The sequence below is a fragment of the Eschrichtius robustus genome, chromosome 4, assembly GCF_028021215.1.
Source record: "Eschrichtius robustus isolate mEscRob2 chromosome 4, mEscRob2.pri, whole genome shotgun sequence".
In the NCBI taxonomy this organism is placed as follows: domain Eukaryota; kingdom Metazoa; phylum Chordata; class Mammalia; order Artiodactyla; family Eschrichtiidae; genus Eschrichtius; species Eschrichtius robustus.
In genome coordinates this window covers 115710619-115733576 of record NC_090827.1, presented here as the reverse complement: position 1 = coordinate 115733576, position 22958 = coordinate 115710619, and the positions used below count along the sequence as shown (strand labels likewise).

General features: G+C 41.9%; 1 protein-coding gene across 2 annotated transcripts in view; it reads right to left on the bottom strand.

The window, feature by feature from the left end:
- The window catches only part of STK32B (serine/threonine kinase 32B), a 344720-nt gene that overhangs the window by 94774 nt on the left and 226988 nt on the right, over positions 1 to 22958 (bottom strand). The window lies entirely within an intron of this gene.

The window sequence follows — 22958 nt, the reverse complement described above, 5'->3', positions numbered from 1 at the left end:
TGCTGGTCATGGGCCAGCACATGGTTTGATCCATTTCCTGTTCTTTTGTATATCACAGGGACCACATTTCCTGGGCATACTTGTCTTCTGGCTTCCAATTGGTTTTGCCCTATGGTGGAAGACTGGAGAGTGGGAGTTGGGGAGAAGCTAGGGTGTTTCTTTGGGCAGCACCCCTGGCAGGGCTGCATCTTCTCCACGTTGTTGTTCCAGCTTGTATCACACAGTGCCTGCCTCTGTGGTACTTCTCAGCTCCAGCTCTCACGGACCAGATCCTCTGAGGGTCTAGCTCCACTGCAGAAACCTGGCTCCAGGGGTCCAGGACACCACCCTCCCCATCCCCCGTCCCCTGCGTCCCTCCAGGGTATGTAGCAGCTGCCTGCTCTGGCTCATCTCTTTGTTGCCTCATCAACCCCTGTTTGTTCCTCAGTACAGAAGACATACATCAATGTCACCAATTCCTTGTACTAAGTTCCCTCTGTTTGAAATACTAAGGGTGATTTCTATATTCTGCCAGCATCCTGACCTATATACAAAGGCCAATGAATTAGTCTAAGAGAGATGATGATGGATGGAGGCAGAGAGGTAAACCAGGAGGATTTTGAACTTCTGTGCATGTGGGAATAAGAGAGAGGAGAGCTGAGGGATGGTTCCCGAGATGACAAGACCTGCCAATTTTCAAATAGATTAGGAGTGCATAAGGGCTTAAATTTATTCCTTCCATTCCTGGGGTTTAGCTGACTGTCTATGATTTGTTTGTGTCTTCATATCTGCAATTCCAACTTGAAGTCAAGGAACAGATGTAAAATTTCTACTTCCAGCACTAAGGAGAGCTCCTCCCGCAATATGCAATTTTTATTGCCTTTTCAAACAAATAAATAACAGTGCTCTATATATCTTGATGGAAATGAACTCTCTCATATTAAAGAAGGCTTGTTTACTTTTGCAGAGAGAAATCTGGTTTCTGCACCAAAACATTCAGAATTTGCAAATGCCTCCCATGATGTTGGAAAGGAAGCAATCTCAATTACTGTGAGTACTAGAAGTTAATTCTAATGTCTAAGTTAATTCTAATATCCTCAGAACTGAAATACTGATTTCAATCTTTCCTTTTACATTAGTACCCCATGACATTAACATTTGTAGCCATCTCCTAATTGGCTGCCTTGACCTAAACCTCTCTCTTAGAATGCCTGCTCTGTGCGGTTGCCAGGAAGACTAGAGTACACTGTTCGTCTCCCCATGGTCTACAGAACAAAGTCTGAATTCTTTAGTCCAGCAGTTGAAGTTCTTCAATGTAAAACTCTAGCACAGGCAGCTTCTCAAAAATTTAAAAATAGAATTCCCATGTGATCCAGCAATTCCACTTCTAAGTATATGCCTCAAAGAATTGTTTACAACAGCACTAATCACAATTTCCAAAAGGTGGAAGCAAACCAAATGCCTATAAACAGATGAATGGATAAACAAAATGTGGTATATACATACAATGGAATATTATTCAACTTTAAAAATGAAGGAAATTCTGACACATGCTACAAATGGATGAGCCTTGGACGTGATGCTAAGTGAAAAAAGCCAGTCACGACAAGACAAACACTGTAGAAGTCCACTGACATGAAGTCTCTAGAGTTAAGTTCAGAGACAGAAAGTACAACAGTGGTTGCCAAGGGCCAGAGGGAGGGGGGATGGGGCATTGCTGTTTAATGGGTTTATTCTGAGCTTCAGGTTGGGAAGATGGAAGAGTTCTGGACACTGGCTGTATGAAAATGTGAATGTACTTATTAACATTACTGAACTGTACACTTAAAAACAGTTAAGATGGTAAATTTTATGTTATGTGTATTTCACCACAATAAAAAATAAACAACTCCAGCTCAGCTTTCCAGCTCCATTCTCTCTTGTCAGCTGCAAGGCTATCTAGGTAATGCCCACCTCACACACCTGAGCCTCCTGCACATATGATCACGCCATGCCCTGCATCAGTTATGCCCTCCCACACAATAGCTCCAACAATCAGAAAATGGCCAGCCCCTCACAGCAGAGCACACACCCCTCCTAAAGCAACAAAGGGTCACCTAATCTCACCTGGCACCCCCTCCCCTGGGCGGGCTCACAATGACATTGCCCCTGACTTAGGGCTTTTTCTCTCCAAGAATGTGGGGCTCTCTGACCTGTTTTATTGTAGTTTGTGAGCATCTCCGATCTTCCCCTCACTGGGCATGGAGTGCTCTGAAGATTGGCATGGTTCCAGCCCAATTCTGTCACCCCAGAATGTAGTGTTGGATCTGGCACCTCACAGCAGAATTTGTCAAACGAACAACAAATGGTCTTTGAGTCTCTCTTTCCTGGTAACTGAACTGTGGTTGGTTTGGCCAAATGAGGTATTAGGGCAGGTTGTCTGACCTTCTGTCGAAATGTTTCTCTGCTCTCCAGCAAGAGCCATGCCTTCTCTTCATCCGTAGGGAGGGGAGGCTGCTCCCCCTTCCTCCTGCCTACTGTCCATCTTCCACACAGCAGCCAGAATGACCCTGTGAGAAGCAGCCAGCATGCACTTCTACTGAAGCCATAGATCAAATCATGTCACTCCTCTGCTGAAAATGGGGTGCTAGCTTTCCACTCTGTTAGGGTAGAAGCCCAAGCCGATGACTATTCCCCTCTATCTCACCTCTCCCCTGGTCTCACCTCCACCACTCTCCCTGATGCTCCAGCCACACTGCTCTCCTCGCTGTTCCTGAGACACGCCAAGCACACTCCCATCTTGGCACCGCTACACCTGCACCTGGAAAGGTTACCCCAAGATTGCCACAGTCCCAACCCTCACATCCTCCAGCTCATGCTCACATGGCCCTGTATGAGGTCTTTTTCTGACCACTCTCCTCCATAAAGCATCAGCAAGCCAGACCCCTGCTTGTGGTCCTCCCTATGTTGCCATAGAATTTAACAGCACTTATCATCTCCTGACATATTACACACACATTTGTTTGTTGTCTGCCTCCCTCCACAAGAACGTATGCACCAAACAAGCAGAAACTTGATCAGCTGTTCACTGCTGCAGCCTTGGCCTGACATGATGTGGGCACCTGGTAAGTCACTGTTTAGTGGATGCATGCCTGGATGGATACATGGATGGATGGATGCGTGCATGCATGGTTGGATGGATGAATGGACAAACAACTGAATGAACAAATGAATGAATGAATCAATGAATGAATGGGTACCTGTGAAGACTGCACAGGTTGTTGGGTCCAGCCCAAGGGAGATAATGCAGACTGGCACAGTAGGTATCACCAACCTGTAAATATGGAAAATCTACACCATCTTCCTCTCTTCTTTTTTTTTTTTTTAATTTTTTATGTTTTTTGAACATCTTTATTGGAGTATAATTGCTTTACAATGGTGTGTTAGTTTCTGCTTTATAACAAAGTGAATCAGCTATACATATACCTATATCCCCATGTCTCCTCCCTCTTGCGTCTCCCTCCCACCCTCCCTATCCCACCCCTCTAGGTGGACACAAAGCACCAAGCTGTTCTCCCTGTGCTATGCGGCTGCTTCCCACTAGCTATCTATTTTACATTTGGTAGTGTATATATGTCCATGCCACTCTCTCACTTCATCCCAGCTTACCCTTCCCCCTCCCTGTATCCTCAAGTCCATTCCCTACGTGGGCGTCTTTATTCCTGTCCTACCCCTAGGTTCTTCAGAAGCTTTTTTTTTTTTTTGGATTCCATATATATGTGTTAGCATACGGTATTTGTTTTTCTCTTTCTGACTTACTTCACGCTGTATGACAGTCTCTAGGTCCATCTACCTCACTACAAATAACTCAATTTTATTTTTTTATGGCTGAGTAATATTCCATTGTATATAGGTGCCACATCTTCTTTATCCATTCATGTGTTGATAAACACTTAGGTTGTTTCCATGTCCTGGCTATTGTAAATAGTGCTGCAATGAACATTGTGGTACATGACTCTTTTTGAATTATGGTTTTCTCAGGGTATGTGCCCAGTAGTGGGATTGCTGGGTCATATGGCAGTTCTATTTTTAGTTTTTTAAGGCACCGCCGTACTGTTCTCCATAGTGGCTGTATCAATTTACATTCCCACCAACAGAACAAGAGGGTTCCCTTTTCTCCACACCCTCTCCAGCATTTGTTGTTTGCAGATTTTTTGATGATGGCCATTCTGACCCCTGTGAGGTGATACCTCATTGTAGTTTTGATTTGCATTTCTCTAATGATTAGTGATGTTGAGCATCCTTTCATGTGTTTGTTGGCAATTTGTATATCTTCTTTGGAGAAATGTTTATTTAGGTCTTCTGCCCATTTTTGGATTGGGTTGTTTGATTTTTTGATATTGAGCTACTTGTATATTTTGAAGATTAATCCTTTGTCAGCTGCTTCACTTGCAAATATTTTCTCCCATTCTGAGGGTTGTCTTTTCATCTTGTTTATGGTTTTCTTTGCTGTGCAAAAGCTTTGAAGTTTCATTAGGTCCCATTTGTTTATTTTAGTTTTTATTTCTATTTCTCTAGGAGGTGGGTAAAAAAGGATCTTGCTGTGATTTATGTCACAGAGTGTTCTGTCTATGTTTTCCTCTAAGAGTTTTATAGTGTCTGGCCTTACATTTAGGTCTTTAATCCATTTTGAGTTTATTTTTGTGTATGGTGTTAGGAAGTGTTCTAATTTCATTCCTTTACATGTAGCTGTCCAATTTTCCCAGCACCACATATTGAGGAGGCTGTCTTTTCTCCATTGTATATTCTTGCCTCCTTTATCAAAGATAAGGTAACCATATGTGCGTGAGTTTATCTCTGGGCTTTCTATCCTGTTCCATTGATCTATATTTCTGTTTTTGTGCCAGTACCATACTGTCTTGATTATTGTAGCTTTGTAGTATGGTCTGAAGTTAGGGAGCCTGATTCCTCTAGCTCTGTTTTCCTTTCATTGCTTTGGCTATTTGGGGCGGTTTGTGTTTCCATACCAATTGTGAAATTTTTTGTTCTAGTTCTGTGAAAAATGCCAGTGGTAGTTTGATAGGGATTGCATTGAATCTGTAGATTGCTTTGGGTAGTATAGTCATTTTCACAGTGCTGATTCTTCCAGTCCAAGAACATGGTATATCTCTCCATCTGTTTGTATCATCTTTAATTTCTTTCATCAGTGTCTTATAGTTTTCTACATACAGGTCTTTTGTCTCCTTAGGTAGGTTTATTCCTAGGTATTTTATTCTTTTTGTTGCAATGGTAAATGGGAATGTTTCCTTAATTTCTCTTTCAGATTTTTCATCATTAGTGTATAGGAATGCAAGAGATTTCTGTGCATTAATTTTGTATCCTGCTACTTTACCAGATTCATTGATTAGCTCTAGTAGTTTTCTGGTAGCATCTTTAGGATTCTCTATATATAGTATCATGTCATCTGCAAACAGTGACAGTTTTACTTCTTTTCCAATTTGGATTCCTTTTGTTTCTTTTTCTTCTCTGATTGCTGTGGCTAAAACTGCCAAAACTATGTTGAATAATAGTGGTGAGAGTGGGCAACCTTGTCTTGTTCCTGATCTTAGTGGAAATGGTTTCAGTTATTCACCATTGAGAACGATGTTGGTTGTGGGTTTGTCATATATGGCCTTTATTATGTTGAGGTAGGTTCCCTCTGTGCCTAGTTTCTGGAGGCTTTTTATCATAAATGTGTGTTGAATTTTGTCGAAAGCTTTTTCTGCATCTATTGAGATGATCATATGGGTTTTCTCCTTCAATTTCTTAATATGGTGTATCATATTGATTGATTTGCGTATATTGAAGAATCCTGGCATTCCTGGGATAAACCCCACTTGATCATGGTGTATGATCCTTTTAATGTGCTGTTGGATTCTGTTTGCTAGTATTTTGTTGAGGATTTTTGCATCTATGTTCATCAGTGATATTGGCCTGTAGTTTTCTTTCTTTGTGACATCTTTGTCTGGTTTTGGTATCAGGGTGATGGTGGCCTCATAGAATGAGTTTGGGAGTGTTCCTCCCTCTGCTACATTTTGGAAGAGTTGGAGAAGGAAAGGTGTTAGCTCTTCTCTAAATGTTTGATAGAATCCACCTGTGAGGCCATCTGGTCCTGGGCTTTTGTTTGTTGGAATATTTTTAATCACAGTTTCAATTTCAGTGCTTGTGATTGGTCTGTTTATATTTTCTATTTCTTCCTGGTTCAGTATTGGAAGGTTGTGCTTTTCTAAGAATTTGTCCGTTTCTTCCACGTTGTCCATTTTATTGGCATATAGTTGCTTGTAGTAATCTCTCATGATCCTTTGTATTTCTACGGTGTCAGTTGTTACTTCTTTTGCATTTCTGATTTTGTTGATTTGAGTCTTCTCCCTTTTTTTGTTGATGAATCTGGCTAATGGTTTATCAATTTTGTTTATCTTCTCAAAGAACCAGCTTTTCGTTTTATTGATCTTTGCTATTGTTTCCTTCATTTCTTTTTCATTTATTCCTGACCTGATCTTTATGATTTCTTTCCTTCTGCTAGCTTTGGGGTTTTTTTTTTTTTTGTTCTTCTTCTTTATCTAATTGCTTTAGGTGTAAGGTTAGGTTGTTTATTTGAGACGGTTCTTGTTTCTTGAGGTAGGATTGCATTGCTATAAACTTCCCTCTTAGAACTGCTCTTGCTGCATCCCATAGGTTTTGGGTCATCGTGTTTTCATTGTCATTTGTTTCTAGGTATTTTTTGATTTCCTCTTTGATTTCTTCAGTGATCTCTTGGTTATATAGTAGTGTATTGTTTAGCCTCCATGTGTTTGTATTTTTTACAGATTTTTTTTTCTGTAACTGATATCTAGTCTCATAGCGTTGCGGCCGGAAAAGATACTTGATACGATTTCAATTTTCTTAAATTTACTCAGGGTTGATTTGTGACCCACGATATGATCTATCCTGGAGAATGTTCCATGAGTCTGAGGCCTTCTGCCAGCGTTCAGTAAGTGTTCTGTAGGAGCTGTTCCACATGTAGATGTAGTTTTGAGGTATTTGTGGGGAGGAAGGTGATCTCCCTGTCTGACTCCTCTGCCACCCTGAAGGCACCTCCTCTTACTCTTTTTTATGAGCTAGTCTTCACATTAGTGCACTAGTGGCCTTCCGTACATGGTGTTGGTGCTAGTCCACTGGGTGCCAATCAGCAATCTACTCATTTAAGTGAAAGATCATTTTTTGCAGGTCATTTTCTCATCTTCCAAGCTCTGTGTTCCTCAGGAACAATCTCTTCTTTTTGAAAAGCAGTGCAATATAAATACATTATGACTTTTAATTTTTTAAAAAAGCCTGTTGACTTCCCATTGTTCTATTTTTTATTCACGTATTCTCTTTTCTTTCCAGAACCTCCACATGTTCACCAACCAGATGCTCTCTGAACTCTGTACTTCAGGGATTTTTATGGAGGCTTCGTTATGTAGGCATGGTTGATTAAATCATTGTCCGTTAGGGAGTCCTCTCTTCTTTCTTTATCTCAATCTTCATCTGACTTGAAGGATTATTCCAACAATCCTTATGGCAACTGTCACAAGATAAAGCCCATATTTAATAACCTTGTACTCAAGGTCCTGCACAAGAAGACCTGAAGTAAGCCAACCCCTTTCTTGTGTCAATTCCTCTTCCTGGAAAAATGTTCTCCACCACCTGTGCCTGTTAAAATGCTATTCAGAGTTCAAAGTACAGCTCCTCCAGAAGCCCAGGCAAGGTATAAAATGTATGTGATCTCTCACTTCTTGGAAATGTCAGAATATCTTGTCTTCACCTACCCCCTCTCATGATTCATATCCTTTCTAGCCCTGTATTTTCTTCACTTGCTAAAAGGGGGTGGGGAGGCTACAATGAATCATAATTATATATATATATATATATATATATATACACATATATATATATATGATATGTATAATAATAAGATATGTATAATAAGATATATATATTGTAATAAGGTATATATCTGTAACTGTGTGTATGTATGTATATGGTTATGTAGAGCACCATATGTGGTAGCTATTATTATTAATAACCAATGTGCTCCTCCCACAAGGATTGAGGCTTCCTGAGGGTAGTTTTGTTGTCTTAATGCATCTCTCCTTAATGCCCAAGCTTTGAAACTTGTCCATTGTTGTTTATTGAATGACTGCATGAACGAATGAAGGCTTCTACTTGGGAAAGGGATTTAGAGCCATAGGGAACAGCATGGGAACAAAGTTCAGAAATCTTTGTGTTCTCACTGCATGCTGACACTTCCAAAAATGCTGACCTGATTTCCTGACACTGCATTCATTGTCTTGCTTTTGAACATCTTCTGTAAAACAGCCTCTAATTTATTGCATTCTTTCAGAGGTTTATGCTCTGCTTTCAAATTCTGCTCCCAGATTTCATTCCAGTTTCTTTGACATTAAGTTGAGATCCAAGTCCTTATTTCTAAAATTTATTATCTAACATAAATGCTTGCCACCCAATTGCAGGAGCAATTTATACCCCAGAGATGGAGCAATCCCTTTAAGGAATAAATTGGATTCTCTTGTATCTCATTTTTTTTTTTTTTTTATCATCACAAAGTCATAAATTCTCAAAATGCTGGCCTATAACAGAAGGGAAACCAAGCTTTGTGCTTATAAATAACAAAGTTACTCCTGAAATTAAATAGGAATTTCCATCTTAAATGACACTTCTGCATGTCTTCAATTTTTTTTCCCATCTGAAAATTTCTATCTTGTTTCTCTGACCCTGGTCCCACAGGATAGTGAAGAAGAATTGATGAAGTGTTTCTTCTTTAATCTGATGAGAATTGGCAGTTTATTTTCAGCACAGTGTTGCCAGAGGGGGTGGGGAGGATATTTAGGATATAAAAATAGGTCATATCGGTTTTATTCTGTGTTTATTAATTATTATTATTTTACTATGGATCTCACCGAAGGCTTAGTATGTGTGAAGCAGGCATTATGCTATGAGAATTCATGGAAAATTTCGTCCCATTCTCACATGAGCCCATTTTAAGGATGACAAAACTGAGGAATGATGAGATGAACTTTTCTGAGCTCTCACATTTGGCTTAAGCGGTGGTGTTACGATTCCAATCCAGGTATTCCAATCTCAAGCTCATGTCTGATAGACTAATTGTACGTCTAAGTGTAAAGCACCAAAATTTAGGATGATGTTAAAGTGATTTCAACAGCTCTGAATTTTTATCAAATGTATTTGCTTTTCTAAGGTACTCACCTCCCCACCCCAATTGTGTAGTTTTCAGTAAGGATCTAGAAAAAATATATAAGGGAAACATAAGATAATTTAACTGGTACTAAAATACGCTAATTTCTGTAGAAAAATACTAAACTGTGTATCTGAATATACATATGATTACTGATGCAGCCATAAATAAAACATTGCTATTATAAAAAATAAAAATTAACAAAAAGTAAAGTTCATGTTTGATAAACACCTTCCTTTTAGAGAGAAAGCTATGCTTTGATTTTCTTCATTAAAAGGATGACATGCTTATTAAAGAAAATTTCAAAATAAGAAAAAGAAGGAAAGAAAAATCTCCCTTCAACCTAGTGCAGTGGAAAGCTGAGGGATTTTTTGTTTGTTTAATAAGCAGACATTTCTTTACATAGTCATGTAAAGACTATGTAAAGAATTTTACATAGTCTATTATATAATTTTAAAAGCTATAATTTTCTTTCAAGATCATGAAAATAACCCCTTTTAATATTGCAGGATTTTCACAGTAAGCCCTATATATGTGGGTGTGTCATAGTCTCAAGTCTCTCAACAGTAGGTATACAGTTTACTAAGCTGATTTCTTTCCCTTGGGTTATTTCAAAATTATTGGTTATCATAAGCAATGTTGTAATAAAGATGCTCACACTTAGAACTCTTTAGGCAGGCCAGACTGGAGACTTATAATATATTCCAAGAAGTGAAATCAGTGGGTCAAAGTGTATAAATATTTTTAAAGTACTTGATTCTTATTGCCAAATATCTTTTCAAAAGGGTTGTAACAATTTCTATTGCCACCAGCAAATACATATTCAGACTGCCCAGAAATTATTTTTCTAGAATGCTTCGTCTTAGGAGGTACTCCCTTCTCCCCCGAAAGTAAAATCCAACCTAGATGCCGTCATCTCCCCAAAGCCTGAATGCTCCTTGAAGCCAAATTTTATCCTGGCTCCTCCGTGTTCTGTAGCACTTTGAATGTGCTTGAACCAAGCACTTCCCACCCCAGCTGAGATGGCCATTACATGTCTGTCTCCCTAGGCCGACTGTGAGCCCAGTGGTAGGCACACAGTAGGTGCTCGATGCATACTTAAGAAGATTTTGGGTTTTGAAGAAAGGGACCAAGTATTTATGTATCATGGTTTCTGCTGTGCTGTCTGGCACACAGTAAGTGCCAGTTAAACACTTACTAACTGAATGAATGTGATCCTGAGATTTGGTTTACTTCAAAGCCTGCCAGGGCAGAAATATCTCACTACCTGGACAAATCCTTTCTATTTCTTAGGCCTCAATCATTCATTTAAGGCATAAACATTTATTCTTTTTCTTTTTTTAAAATTCTTTTCCATTACGGTTTACCATAGGATATTGAATATAGTTCCCTGTGCTATACAGTACAACCTTGTTGTTTATCCGTTCTATATATAATAATTTGCATCTGCTAGTCCCAAACTCCCAATCCAACCCTCCCCTGCCCCCCACTTCCCTTTGGCAACCACAAGTCTGTTCTCTATGTCTGTGAGTCTGTTTCTGTTTTGTAGATAATTTCGTTTGTGTCATATTTTAGATTCCACATATAAGTGACATCGTATATTTGTCTTTCTCTGTCTGGCTTACTTCCCTTAGTATGATAATCTCTAGGTCCATCCATGTTGCTGCAAATAGCATTATTTCATTCTTTTTTATGGCTGAGTAATATTCCATTGTATACATGTGCTACATCTACTTTATCCATTCATCTGTCGATGGACATTTAGGTGGTTTCCATGTCTTGGCTATTGTAAAAAGTGCTGGTGAGGCATAAACATTTATTAAACACTTACTGTGTGCCAGGACCTAGAATAAGTAACCAGGAGACAGATAATTCTGAAAGCATCTTCTGGAGGAGCGTATAGTTTTGGAGGTCTCCTGAACACAATAAACAAGCGGAGGGAGGTCCCCCTTGAAGTGTGAAGAGGATGCCCAAAGGAGGAACCACCCAGCTCCTTGGAGCAGTCGGGAGTCTTCACACAGGAGTGACCTTGGAGCTGGAACATGATCGTAGTGAGTTACACTGTGTCCTCCAAAGAATATGTCTAAATCCTAACCCTCCGTGTCTGTGAATGTGACCTTATTTGGAAATAGGGTCTTTGAAGATATAATGAAATTAAGTATCTAGAGATGAGCTCATCCTGGTTTAAGGTGGGCCCTAAATCCTAGTACTGGTGTCCTTTAAAGGGAGAGGAGAGGGGGATTTGAGACATGGAGAGGCAGGGACGAAAAGGTCACACGCAGATGGAGGTGGAGATTGGAGTGATGCTGCTACAAGCCAAGGAACGCCAGGAGCCATCAGAACAAACTATCAGCAGATAAGGAAGGAGCCTCCCCTAGAGACTTCAGAGAGAACCTGACCCTGCTGACACCCTGATTGTGGACTTCTAGCCTCCAGAACCGGGAGAAAATAAATTTCTGTTGCTTCAGGCCTCCAAGCTTTTCGTACTTTGTTGCAGCAGCCACAGGAAACTAATGTGATGATGTAGAAGATGCTCAACACCAACTCCTGATATCCCTCTTTTCCTCACTTCTCCGCAGACCAGTGTTCTGAGAGGTTGGATTCCAGGTATGGGTTAGGGTCTCTTTTCTTAGGTGCTGGGCCACCGTGTGCTGAAAGGTGAGTGCAGGGGTGGGGCTCACTCCCTCCTGTTTCTCCCTTCCTTGTGGTCAGAGATGAAGCCCTACAGAAGACCTCTTCCATGACTGATCACCTCTTCCCGTCCAGGGGTGTGGCCGGCCCGGGCCCATGTGGGGTGTGAGTCTGCTCAGCACTTGCCACGGATGCAACCATCCCTATTGCCCGCCTATCTCTGAGGCATCCCCCTGGGCACTAGGGAGATGCAGCCTCCTGGCCTCTGGTGTGAAGGCGCTGAGTCCTAATTAGCTCAGTGGGATCATGCTCCGCAGCGTCCGGCTTTGCTCCTAGAAATGCCTTATTCTGAGGTTTGGGGCCCAAGCCCAGCTACAAATAAAGTGGTATTCAGGTCTTCCATAGGGTTGCAGTCCTCAGGGAAGCCCTGTGTTTGCAAAGCTGTTGGTTTGGGGCAGGGCTCAAGGATGATATCCCCTAATGCAGTAATTCTCATCCAGGGATGATGTTGCCTTCCAAGGCACATCTGACAACGTCTGGGGACATCTTTGATTGTCATAACTTGGCGGGGAAGGAGAGGTAGGGCTCTAGGCATTTAGCAGGTAGAAGACAGGGATGCAGCTAAATATCCTCCGGTACACAGGACGGTTCCCACCACAAAGAATTATCTGGACCAAAATATCAACAGTGTTGATATGGAGAAACCCTGCCCTGTGGCCTTCAGAATTCCATTGTGAGTTCTAACAGGTGGGAATAAGATAAACAGGTGGATAGGGTAAGTAAAGGCATTTCTTAAAGAGAGATCATCACGCAAAGGAAAAACAGAGGTGGAAGGCAGCGTGAACTTGGGAGAAAAGCAGAGTCTGGGACAAGTGGACTGCAAAGGTCTATGGGCGGAACCAGAGGAGGGGGATGCAAGAGATGAGGCTGGAGAGATGGGCAAGAATAAGGCCCTCAAATATCACCATCACCTTCTTCATCTTCATCATGATCTTCATCATCACACCACCATCATCATCATCATCATCATCATCATCATCATCATCAATATCATCATCATCATCATCATCATCATCATCAATATCATCACCACCATCATCATACCATCATCATCATCATCATCATCATCATCATCAATATCATCATCATCATCATCATCATCATCATCATCATCATCATCAATATCATCACCACCATCATCATCATCACCATCATCAGTAACCTTTGTCACAGAAGATCACATTTATTGAACACTTACTAGGTACTACGTTGAAACGTGCAACACACATTATTTCAGTTTGTTCTTTCAACACCCCAGTATAGTAGAGTATTAGTTTCCTGCAGCTACTGTAACAAATGACCACAAACTTAGTGACTTAAAATGACAAAGTTTATTACCTTACATTTTGTATGCCGGTCAGAGGTCCGATGGAAAGTCAAGGTTTCAGCAGGGCTGCTTTCCTTCTGGAGGCTCTTGGGGAGAATCTGTTTCCTACCTTTTCCCAGCTTCTAGAGGCCGCCTGCCTTTCCTCGCTCATGGCCCCTTTCCCCATCATCAAGGCCAGAAAAGAATGGATTGAGGGTTGAGTCCTTCTCACACTACATCCCTCTGACCTCTTCTTGTGCCTGCTCTTCCACTTTTAAAGAGCCTTGTGATTCCATTGGGCCACCTGGATAATCCAGGGCAATCTCCCCATCTCAAGGACAGCAGATGAGCAACCTTCATCCACTGGCACCCTTAATTCCCCTTTGCCATGGAACATAACATGTTCACAGGGTTCAGTAATTAGGATGTGGACATCTTGTGGGGAGGGCATTTTTCTGTCCACCACTATTTTTGTCTGCAGGTGATAAACCAGAGCTTCAGAGCAATTAGATGCTGTGCCTGAGCTCACAGCACGGAAGCCTCCTCTATCTTAGCGGAATCCAGGCTTTTCACCACTGTGCTTTCCTGCTCTTTGCTCCCGAAAACAAGGAGCTACACTTGCTGAATACTTCATGTGTGCCTGACACTCCACCTGCATCACGTCATTCTGTGGGCGATCGCTCCTCTTGTTAACGGAGAAGCAGACTCAAGTCAGAGACGTAACGGACTTACTCAAGGTCTCCTGCGGCTGGACCACGATGTGGGAACTCTCAGCACTACTCCTTACAATGGGAGTGGTGGGCCAGGGCCCTGTCTACATGCAGGAGATCCCCTTGACCCCTCCCCTACTGTCAGGTACGGAGTCTGGTTTCTCCTCTTCACAATCTCATTTCCTGTGTCCCACCACTTTGGTCAGAGGTTGGGATTGTTTGTTTACAAATTCCACTGGTCATCAAATGGGACCCAAACTGGGAGCCAGAGAGAGCAGGCTACTGCCCAAGACTCAGCCAAAGCCACTGAAGCCACGGGTTAGGAAATCATTCACTTCCACTGCCATTACATGAGGGACAAGCCTTTGCCAAAGATGACGTGGGATTAGCAGCCCGGTCACATTTCACCCCTCGGCACAATCCCTGTCCCTACAGCTTAGAGGCATTTGATTTTCCAATAAACTGATATCGGCCACTGAAAACCAACACCCCACCTCACTCTGCACACAGTTCCCCGGGAAATGCGTGTAGGCCATGTTGCCAAATTATCAGGAATTAAGACAGTTTCTCTTTCCAGAGTTCAGGAGGCACAAGCATAAGGGAGTGAGTCTATTTACCAAAAAAAAAAAAAAAAAAAAAAAAAAAAAAATCATAAACACACAAGCATTCCAAAGTAAGGACAGGAACGCTAGCCCCATCAGTTCGTGCAACCCAAGCTGAAAACTGGTGCTGCCCCACAAGATAATGAGCAACTCCTCTGGCAATGCCAAGGGCTTCAGGGACGGAGGAGGTTGAATATTGCCACAAAAAATAGAGTTATATTTGTATGTGAACACAACAGCAAAAGGTATCACCTTTTCCTGAGAGTCAGTCACATGATTTTTCCTTCACAAAAGCCTGGGTAATAGAAAGATTCTATGTGTAAATATGATTAGAGACCTTGACTGCCACTTATTATCAGTATAGAGACAGGAAGAGCTTGGTGACTTGAGGCGTCCACTTAGTGTTTGCTCCCAGGCAAGTAATTTATTCCCTATGAGACTCAATGTTCCCACCTGTAAAATGCGGCTGATAATGGGCCCCACCTCTGCTGGCTGGTGTTGGGATTAGGTGAGATCATACCTGCCAAGTACTTAAAACAGAGCCTGGCACAAGCAAAGTGCTCAGCAAATTTTTATCTCCATCATGGGTGTAGCATCTTACAAACAATGATTTCTATTTTGCTACCTACCAATCACAGATTTCAAATATGGGGATGATCCACTGCATTTAAATTCTTACTGTACATAAATATGAACAAAGCTCAGTTCCAAGCCCTGCCCTAGTAAGTAATCTCCTTCTCATACTATTCCCACCCAAAGACACACAATGCCAAAAATCTCGTGTGTGTGTATGCACGTGCTTCATTTACTTTTTACCTGTTAATATTTTTAAATTAAGTTGTCCACAGGGAATATGAATGGTGAATTCAAAGTGGAAGTTTGAAGCATATGCTGTAAATAAGTGAAAATCCTCAAAATAATGGGAGAATTATTTTTCACTTGCACACTTTTTAATCTTTTGAACTTTATAACACGTACACATACTCTCTATTAAAAAATAAGACCTGGACTTAACGCTAACAAAACCCATAGCAAAAAAAAAAAAATTTTACTTCTTTACTTTCTCAGTTTATTCAATAAAGTGACAAAAACTTGTAATAGGGAAGAACTTTGTATTCTACTACAGGTTACTCACTAAAGGGATGTTAAAGTATGCATAATGGTCCATCTCTGGGAACCCTGCCTCCCAGGTAACGGGCATTAAGCTAAAATACCTTTGTTTAGCTCACAGGAAACATCCTGACCAGGCCCACCTATGAATGACAGCAGCAAGGAGAAAATGAACACATCCCCTCCAGAGGCTGACCAGAACCAGGAAATGTTTGGCTTTATTCCCTCCCCTTTTAGTATAAAAGAAGCCTGAATTCTAACTCAGGCAAGATGGTTCTTTGGGACACGAGTCCACCATCTTCTCGGTCTGCTGGTTTTCCTAGTAAAGTCACTCTTCCTTGCCTCCACAACTCATCTCTCGATTTATTGGCCTGTTGTGTGGTGAGCAGTATGCACTTGAACTCGGTAACAAAATGATAAACTTTATATAACTTAGCATTTGTATACTTATTTTCTAGACAATTTGTAGAAATGAGAAGTGGCTTTGAAAAGCTTGCTCTTCTCAAAGATAATGCTAGTTTAAAGAAAGGTGCTTGCTAGTGTTTCAGGATTGAACTATTATTTTTCCTAAAGATAAAAAGGAAAAGAAAAAGATTTCTGACAAAGCCCATACAGAAGCCCTCAAATAAAACTTATAATTAGCTTTAATGATAGAGAGGGCTTCACAAATGTTTGACCTATTAAGTAGATATTTTCTCAAGGCTGAATACTTTCAATAAACAACTCCAAGGCAAAGCTGAAGATGCTTCTCATATATCTGATGAGATTTCTGCCCTGGAAAGGAAGCCTGTGAGTCTGATGAAGTGAAGGACCACTGGGATTACAAACCTTTGAGACTGTGAGTTAATCTGCATGTGATGCAGGTTCAGGGCTGGAGGCAAAATAAAATGCACTATATAAATAATCAGACTTCATCGAGAGATTTTCCCAAGGGAGTAAAGGACACTGCCCTAGGACTTTCAGGAATTTTCAGACCACAGTTTGGTAGAAGTAACCTCACTGGTGAAAATTTTTCTTCAAAAGAAGTTTGAAAGTGTTGCCCCAAACCCACTTCGATTAGCATTTAGATCACTGCTCTGTTCAAAACAGTGAACAAGCTTGCTGTTTACAGGCTCATATTTATGTGATTGGATTGGATCTAAAAATAAAAGACAAGGGAGAGAATTACTGGTGCCGTGAACCTCACCTGAGCCAGGAGCTCTCTTCAAGTCTGCTCATCTCCCCCAAACTGAGAGATGTAATGCAACAGCACCTGCCACTGACCAAGGAGACTCCAAGAAGCCTTTATTGTTCATTTCCTTTATTTTTCTGATGAAAGGTAGTTCTTCAAAGCACTACTTTATGTATCAAAAGAATTACGACTACATATTGCAGTGGAACGTGGAGAAATTTTTAACATCAAACATGAGATTTCAAAGGAATTTCATGCTTGTGCCTGGCTACTTTGGGCCCCACCAGAAGTTTTCAAAAGGCTGACTCCTCAGATATCAAGGGATATTTGGGCAGAAAAGTTACAGGAAGCAGTGCAAGATTTGGGTAGTGACTTACTGAATTTGAACTTGTATTTTCAGGTAATTTCAAGTAAGGCGTGTCTTTCACTTCCTTCTTTAGTATTTCTTCATTGATTCAATACGTAGTTATGGAGCAGTTCCTCTGTGCCGGGCAGTGAGTCAGGGGTGACCTCAGGCTAGGGGCGTCACCACCAGAAGCCTTCCCTGCTTCATGGGCACTGCTGGAAGAGCCCTCCTCAGGGGCGGTCGTGAGGCGTCGATGAGATCCACCCATGCATATTTTTACGTTCAGACGTGCAAGCACCCTCACTCATGTAAGTGTTTTATAAACAGTTCAATGCAGAAAGCCAGGAGAGCACGTGCTCATCAGCATGGGATCTGGGGTCAGAGTGTCTTGGTTTGAAACCTGGTTCCATGACCTGCCAGCTGTGTGCCAGAGTGCAAATCACCCAATTGCTCTGAAAAATTAGGATAATCCTAGTACCTAGCCCATTTGATTGATGTGAGAATTAAGTGAGATGATATTTGTATGTATATGAATACACACACATATGCATATATATGCACACACATATGCAAACACACACATACACATGCGTGTATGTATGTGTGTGTATAGATAGATAGATAGATAGATAGATAGATAGATAGATAGATAGATAGATAGATAGTTTAAAGTAGTGCTGACACACAAGAGCTTAATAAACTTGATTCACTGTCGCTGTTGTTAGTCATCTGCTTTTGTATGACCTGGCCCTTCTGGGTACCTCGTCCAGTAACCAGCTCTGGCTGAAGAGCACCCCGGGGAGGTGCCTTCAGTGAACGTCATTCTCGATTACCAGTTGGATCACATCACTCCCAAGCTTCAACCCATCAGTGACTGACACCAGCCGGAGCCTCAGGAAGTGCTCCCCGCCGAGCTGACCAGCTCAGGCTCTGCCCACCCAGGCCTCTCGGTAGGAGCCTGTCTGCCCAGTGCCTCCAGCGTTCCTCTTCTCTGGGCTAATGTCTATTTGTCCTACAAATCACATTTGCGTGTCCCAGAGGAAGCCTTGCCAGCCTCCTCTGTGCCCCCTGCTCTGCCCCCCACCTCAGTCTGGGCTGGGTGTCCTCCTCAGAGGTCCCGCCCGCCACTGTGTGGTGTCCTGTCCTGGGTCCCCTCTCTCCCTCGGACTGCAGTAATTTGGCCCCTAGAGTGGTTGTCTCTTCCACCCGGGGGATCTGCTCAGGTGCAGGCAAAGGGTCCCACCCATCATTTTCTTCCCGGGGCTGGCACACTTCTTGGCCCAGAGTGTTTTGAAAGAATGAAGGGCCAACTCAAGTGCTCTAAAAAGCAAATCTTCTAATTGTTTTAAGACAATGATTTATTTTGAACCCACAATGGTATTTTCCTGCTTATGCACTTTCAAACTCACTGGGTTATACTCTGAAATACCTTTTATTTTCTACAGATCTACATCATCCTCAAAGGATGGAGATTTGTCACCACTAAGTATAAATGAACACTTGGTTTCAAAATCAGTTCCCCCAGATGAAAGAAAGAGGGATGAGGCACCTAAAAGGCCCCAGGCACAGTTAAATCCTTTATGAACTTTTTCTCATGGAATTTGCATCTCATGGAATTTGTGAAGTAGGTGTCATCAGGCCCATTTTACAGATTAGGAAATGGAAGCCCAAAAAGCTAAGTCACATGTCTGAGTCCACCAAGGTGGAAGATAGAAATTCTTGGCAATTCAACTCAGGCTTGCATTTGTGGAATGATTCTACCACTTGCAAGTGTGGCTACTTGGAAAGGAGCAACATTCATCAGTCTGTATGAAATATGGCATTGACAGTGTCTTGGACATATGCAGTAGGGGACTTGCACATTCAGCTGTTGAATGAATACAAAACATTGCACGACATTATCCTATATCCCTATGCACAATGTGTACAGACACACATAATTTCAAGTCTGTACATACATACCCAATGAAAAAGAGATTTATTGAACCATATGGGAGGGGGAAAAAAACCCTGACTCAAATCTCTGCCAAGTCTGTAAGTTTAGAAATGGTAAGGTAATTCCATTTACTTTTAGTGGATTGTTAAAAATGTCCTTGCATTGTTGGATAGCTCCTTTTCTCTCAGGTAGATCTGGAATCTGAGGGCAGATGACCCCACATAGAGTAACATAAAAACATTTGTTGAAATACAATGAAATGGTTCTAAACCACCATGCTCTTATGTGACAGTTCCATTTTCCGCCTGGTCTATCGTCAGCTCTGCTCTGACATGTTGGCATCTGTCTCACCAAGGTCCACATGACTCAGTGTCTGGGGGGATGTAGGCAAATAGATCATCTATTACACACTAGCGGAGGAAGGACTGTGATAATGGGTGAATGACACTTGTACAATAGGTTGGTAAAGAACTCGCTCCTTTCATTGCCTTCAAAGACGCCCAGCCAGCCCACAGAGGCTACTCTGGTATAGGGCGACCTTCCTTAACAAATATAGCACAGTGCTTATAAACCCAGATTCCACAGCAGGAATGCCTGTGGGCAAAAGCTAGTCAATGACTGTGTGAATGAACAATGGACCTCAGGAAATACTCTGCGTTACACTGAACAGTCCCTTTACTCCTCTTCGACCAGGGCTGCTGCTGCTACTATTACTACTACTACTGTTACCACTGGAACGACTACACTTCCTCCTCCTCCCCTTCCTCCTCTTTCGACCTCTCCTCCCCCTCCTTCCTCATCTTCATTTGCATTTTGTTATGTTTGTTACTATTTGTGTCAAAATTATACAGGGGAACAGTTCCAAGAATCAAATTGTGCTGAAAGTTTTGTTACAATATAGCAACAATCCCTATCACTTTCTCCCTGATTTCTCCCTCTCCATCCATTTATCTCTCCCAGGCTATAATTTTGGTATTTAGCTCCTTATCTTGAAATGACCGCTGTACAGGACTCCTTGACTTTTCAATTTCCGGCTGGAAATTCTGCTGGCTTCCCACTATGGAAGACGAGTATGTAGGAGTCTTTCCTTCGTGCGTCCCCACAAGGCACACTCATCTTCCCATTTCCTCACTTCCCCTCATGGGGTATTATTGTATTTTTGGTTAGGTCAATTTTTAGGGGTTAGGTGATTATGATTAAGCATGCTACGCAGAGATGATTCATGTAGTAAATTGTATGATATGCAATGTCCTGTCCAACACTTTCATTCCCTGGAGTTAAAAATTATCTTCTATTTATTGCTGAGTTTTTTCCCTGAACTTCGCATTTATTCAACTTCAGATTCTTTGCCAAATAAATAAATATCTCAAGGCAGCCAGATGTCTTAGGAATTCTATCAGCTCACTCTTCCTGAAGAAGTCTCTCCCAGGGACTTCTGATCTGACTCCAATCAGAACTGGTCATGGTCTACACTGCAGGCACAGCTGACATCCTTGACCCACCCATCATCCGGAAGATTTCCTTTGCCTCTCTCTTCTTTGCTGGAGCTCCAGCTTTCCGTATTCCATTTCTTCCTCCTTGATTTAGTCCTTCATTTTAGTGGAGTCCGTGTCATTTTCTAACAGCTACTTGAGAAAAGGTATATGAGAAGTATATTTTTTGAGACCTCGAACTTGTGAAAACGTACATCTCACATTTGATTGATAAGCACGTTTCCACTGCCTTCTGGTGTTTGATAATCCCAAACTATTGTTCTACAGTGCGAGCTTACTGGATCCAAAGTTTGTTTTGATGTACGTCTGTTTCTAGTCACTGTATCCTTGGTGGACCCTTCAGTCTGGAAATTCATATATTTCAGGTCCAGGAGATTTTCTTTATTTCATTGATGATTTCTTCCCCTATGTTTATGTTTTCTCACTTTTCCTTCTTCCCTCCCTCCCTCCCTCCCTCCCTTCCTTCCTTCCTTCCTTCCTCCCTTCCTTCCTTCCTTCCTTCCTTCCTTCCTCCCTCCCTTCCTTCCTTTCTCTCTCTCTCTCCTTCTTCCTTCCTTCTCTCTCTCTCTGATATTGAACTTACTGTACTGGTCCTCTAACTTTCTTATATTTTCTTTTTATCTTTTTATTCTACTGTGCATAGGATATCTTCAAGCTTTATCTTCCAAACATTTATCTTTTGAATTTTTCATTTCTACATTCATATTCTTAATTTATAAGAGCTCTGATCTGATGTCTGTCCTTTGAATTTTAAATACACACAGTACTTCTTATTTCACAATTGCAAAAATCTTTTCATCCCGCTGAAAATACTGATTCATAGTTTTTCTGATAGTGTCTTCTCCTGGAAGAGTCTCTGTTTATTCCAAGCTTTTTTTCTTTTTCCATTTGACTGCGTGGCTCTCACTATTCATGTTAGAAGATTTCTCTGGATGTCTGATAATCTTTAGTTGTCACTAACTTAGTTGGGAGCTTATAACAAATGAGCAGGGCTTGCTGACCCTGAACTACACTCCAAGGATCTTGGGGAACTTCTGATGTCTAAATCTCTTTCCTCTTGGCTCAGCCAAACCCCCACTGAAATCATCCAGGTGTCCAGCCTGGAGGAGGAAGGCCTGAGCCCAGCTGGAAGTGGGGAGGGTGTGTTATCTGAGCATCTGGTATGGATGCGTCTACTTAGTCATGCTATTTTCAGTACCATATCCCAACTCAAGAGGCTTGATGTCTTTCAGTCCAGACACTCTCTATTTTACTCTCTTGAGGGAACAAACCTTCAGTCTTCCGCTTGGAAGAGGAAGGGACAGCCATCCAGTTATTCAGGATGGGTAAGCAGATTGGGGGTTCTCAATACATCTTACAAGGCTTTCAAACAATGAACCTCATTTTAGCCTCTCTTTTACCCCCTCTTCCTCCTTCCATCGATACTGATGACTGTCCATTCCTGAGCCTTGCGGGGGATTCTCTAGTGCCTATCAGTTCATGGTTCTTCCCAGGGACAACTCAAAATTCAGTTTCTGGCATCCTAAGCCATTTATTACTCTACATATTCTTTCTAATCCCCCTCCCCACCATGTTTTGCTATAGTCTCCTCTTTAGTTTTCCCCATCCTTGTGAATTTACCATTTTTCAAACCCTCGTTACTGTCATTTTATGGAGATTTTAGAAAGGAGAAACTGTAAGTGTGTGTGTGCACGTGTGTGTGTTTCATCTACCGTCTTTACCCTGAAGCTCAAGTTCTTGTCTTTCCCAAGTCCTCCAAAACTGTATAAGTTAGAAGAAGATCCACTAGGCACAGTGCAAGACGATGGGTGAACAGATTTGGAGCTACTCACGCTGGCCCCCTCCTCTGTGGTCAGAGAGAAGACTTTATTAATGAAACCATTGCTTTCTGAAGCCTCTCGCTGGCCTCCTGCCTCTGCAGTCAAACTTGCCTTGCTCACCAGGTTGGATGTGGTGGTGCTGTGCACAGGCGGGGAGAAGCAAAGGCCCTGAGGAAGCAGCAGAAACTCAGAGCTTATATCCAAAGCCCAGAGCCAGCACTGAAGCCTCCCAAGAGGAAGAAATCCTCCATGATGCACAGCATTGATTTCAAAGTAAGGAAAGGAATAGAGTAGAATCCCTCACATTCCCATCTCATGCCACTGTGACTTTTCTAACCTGACGCTAGAGGGACAGAACATTCCAGCCTCCCAAAGACACACCAGAATGGAGAAGCAAAGGCCAACCACCAGCCACGTCTCTAAGCAGTGGGGTACCAAGAGAGGAGGTTACACAGGCAGTGGGAGTGTTCCACCTCGATGCATGTGACAAGGGAGTAGGTAGAGAAGGTAAAAGCAATAATAAAGCTGTTCTGCTTTTTATGAT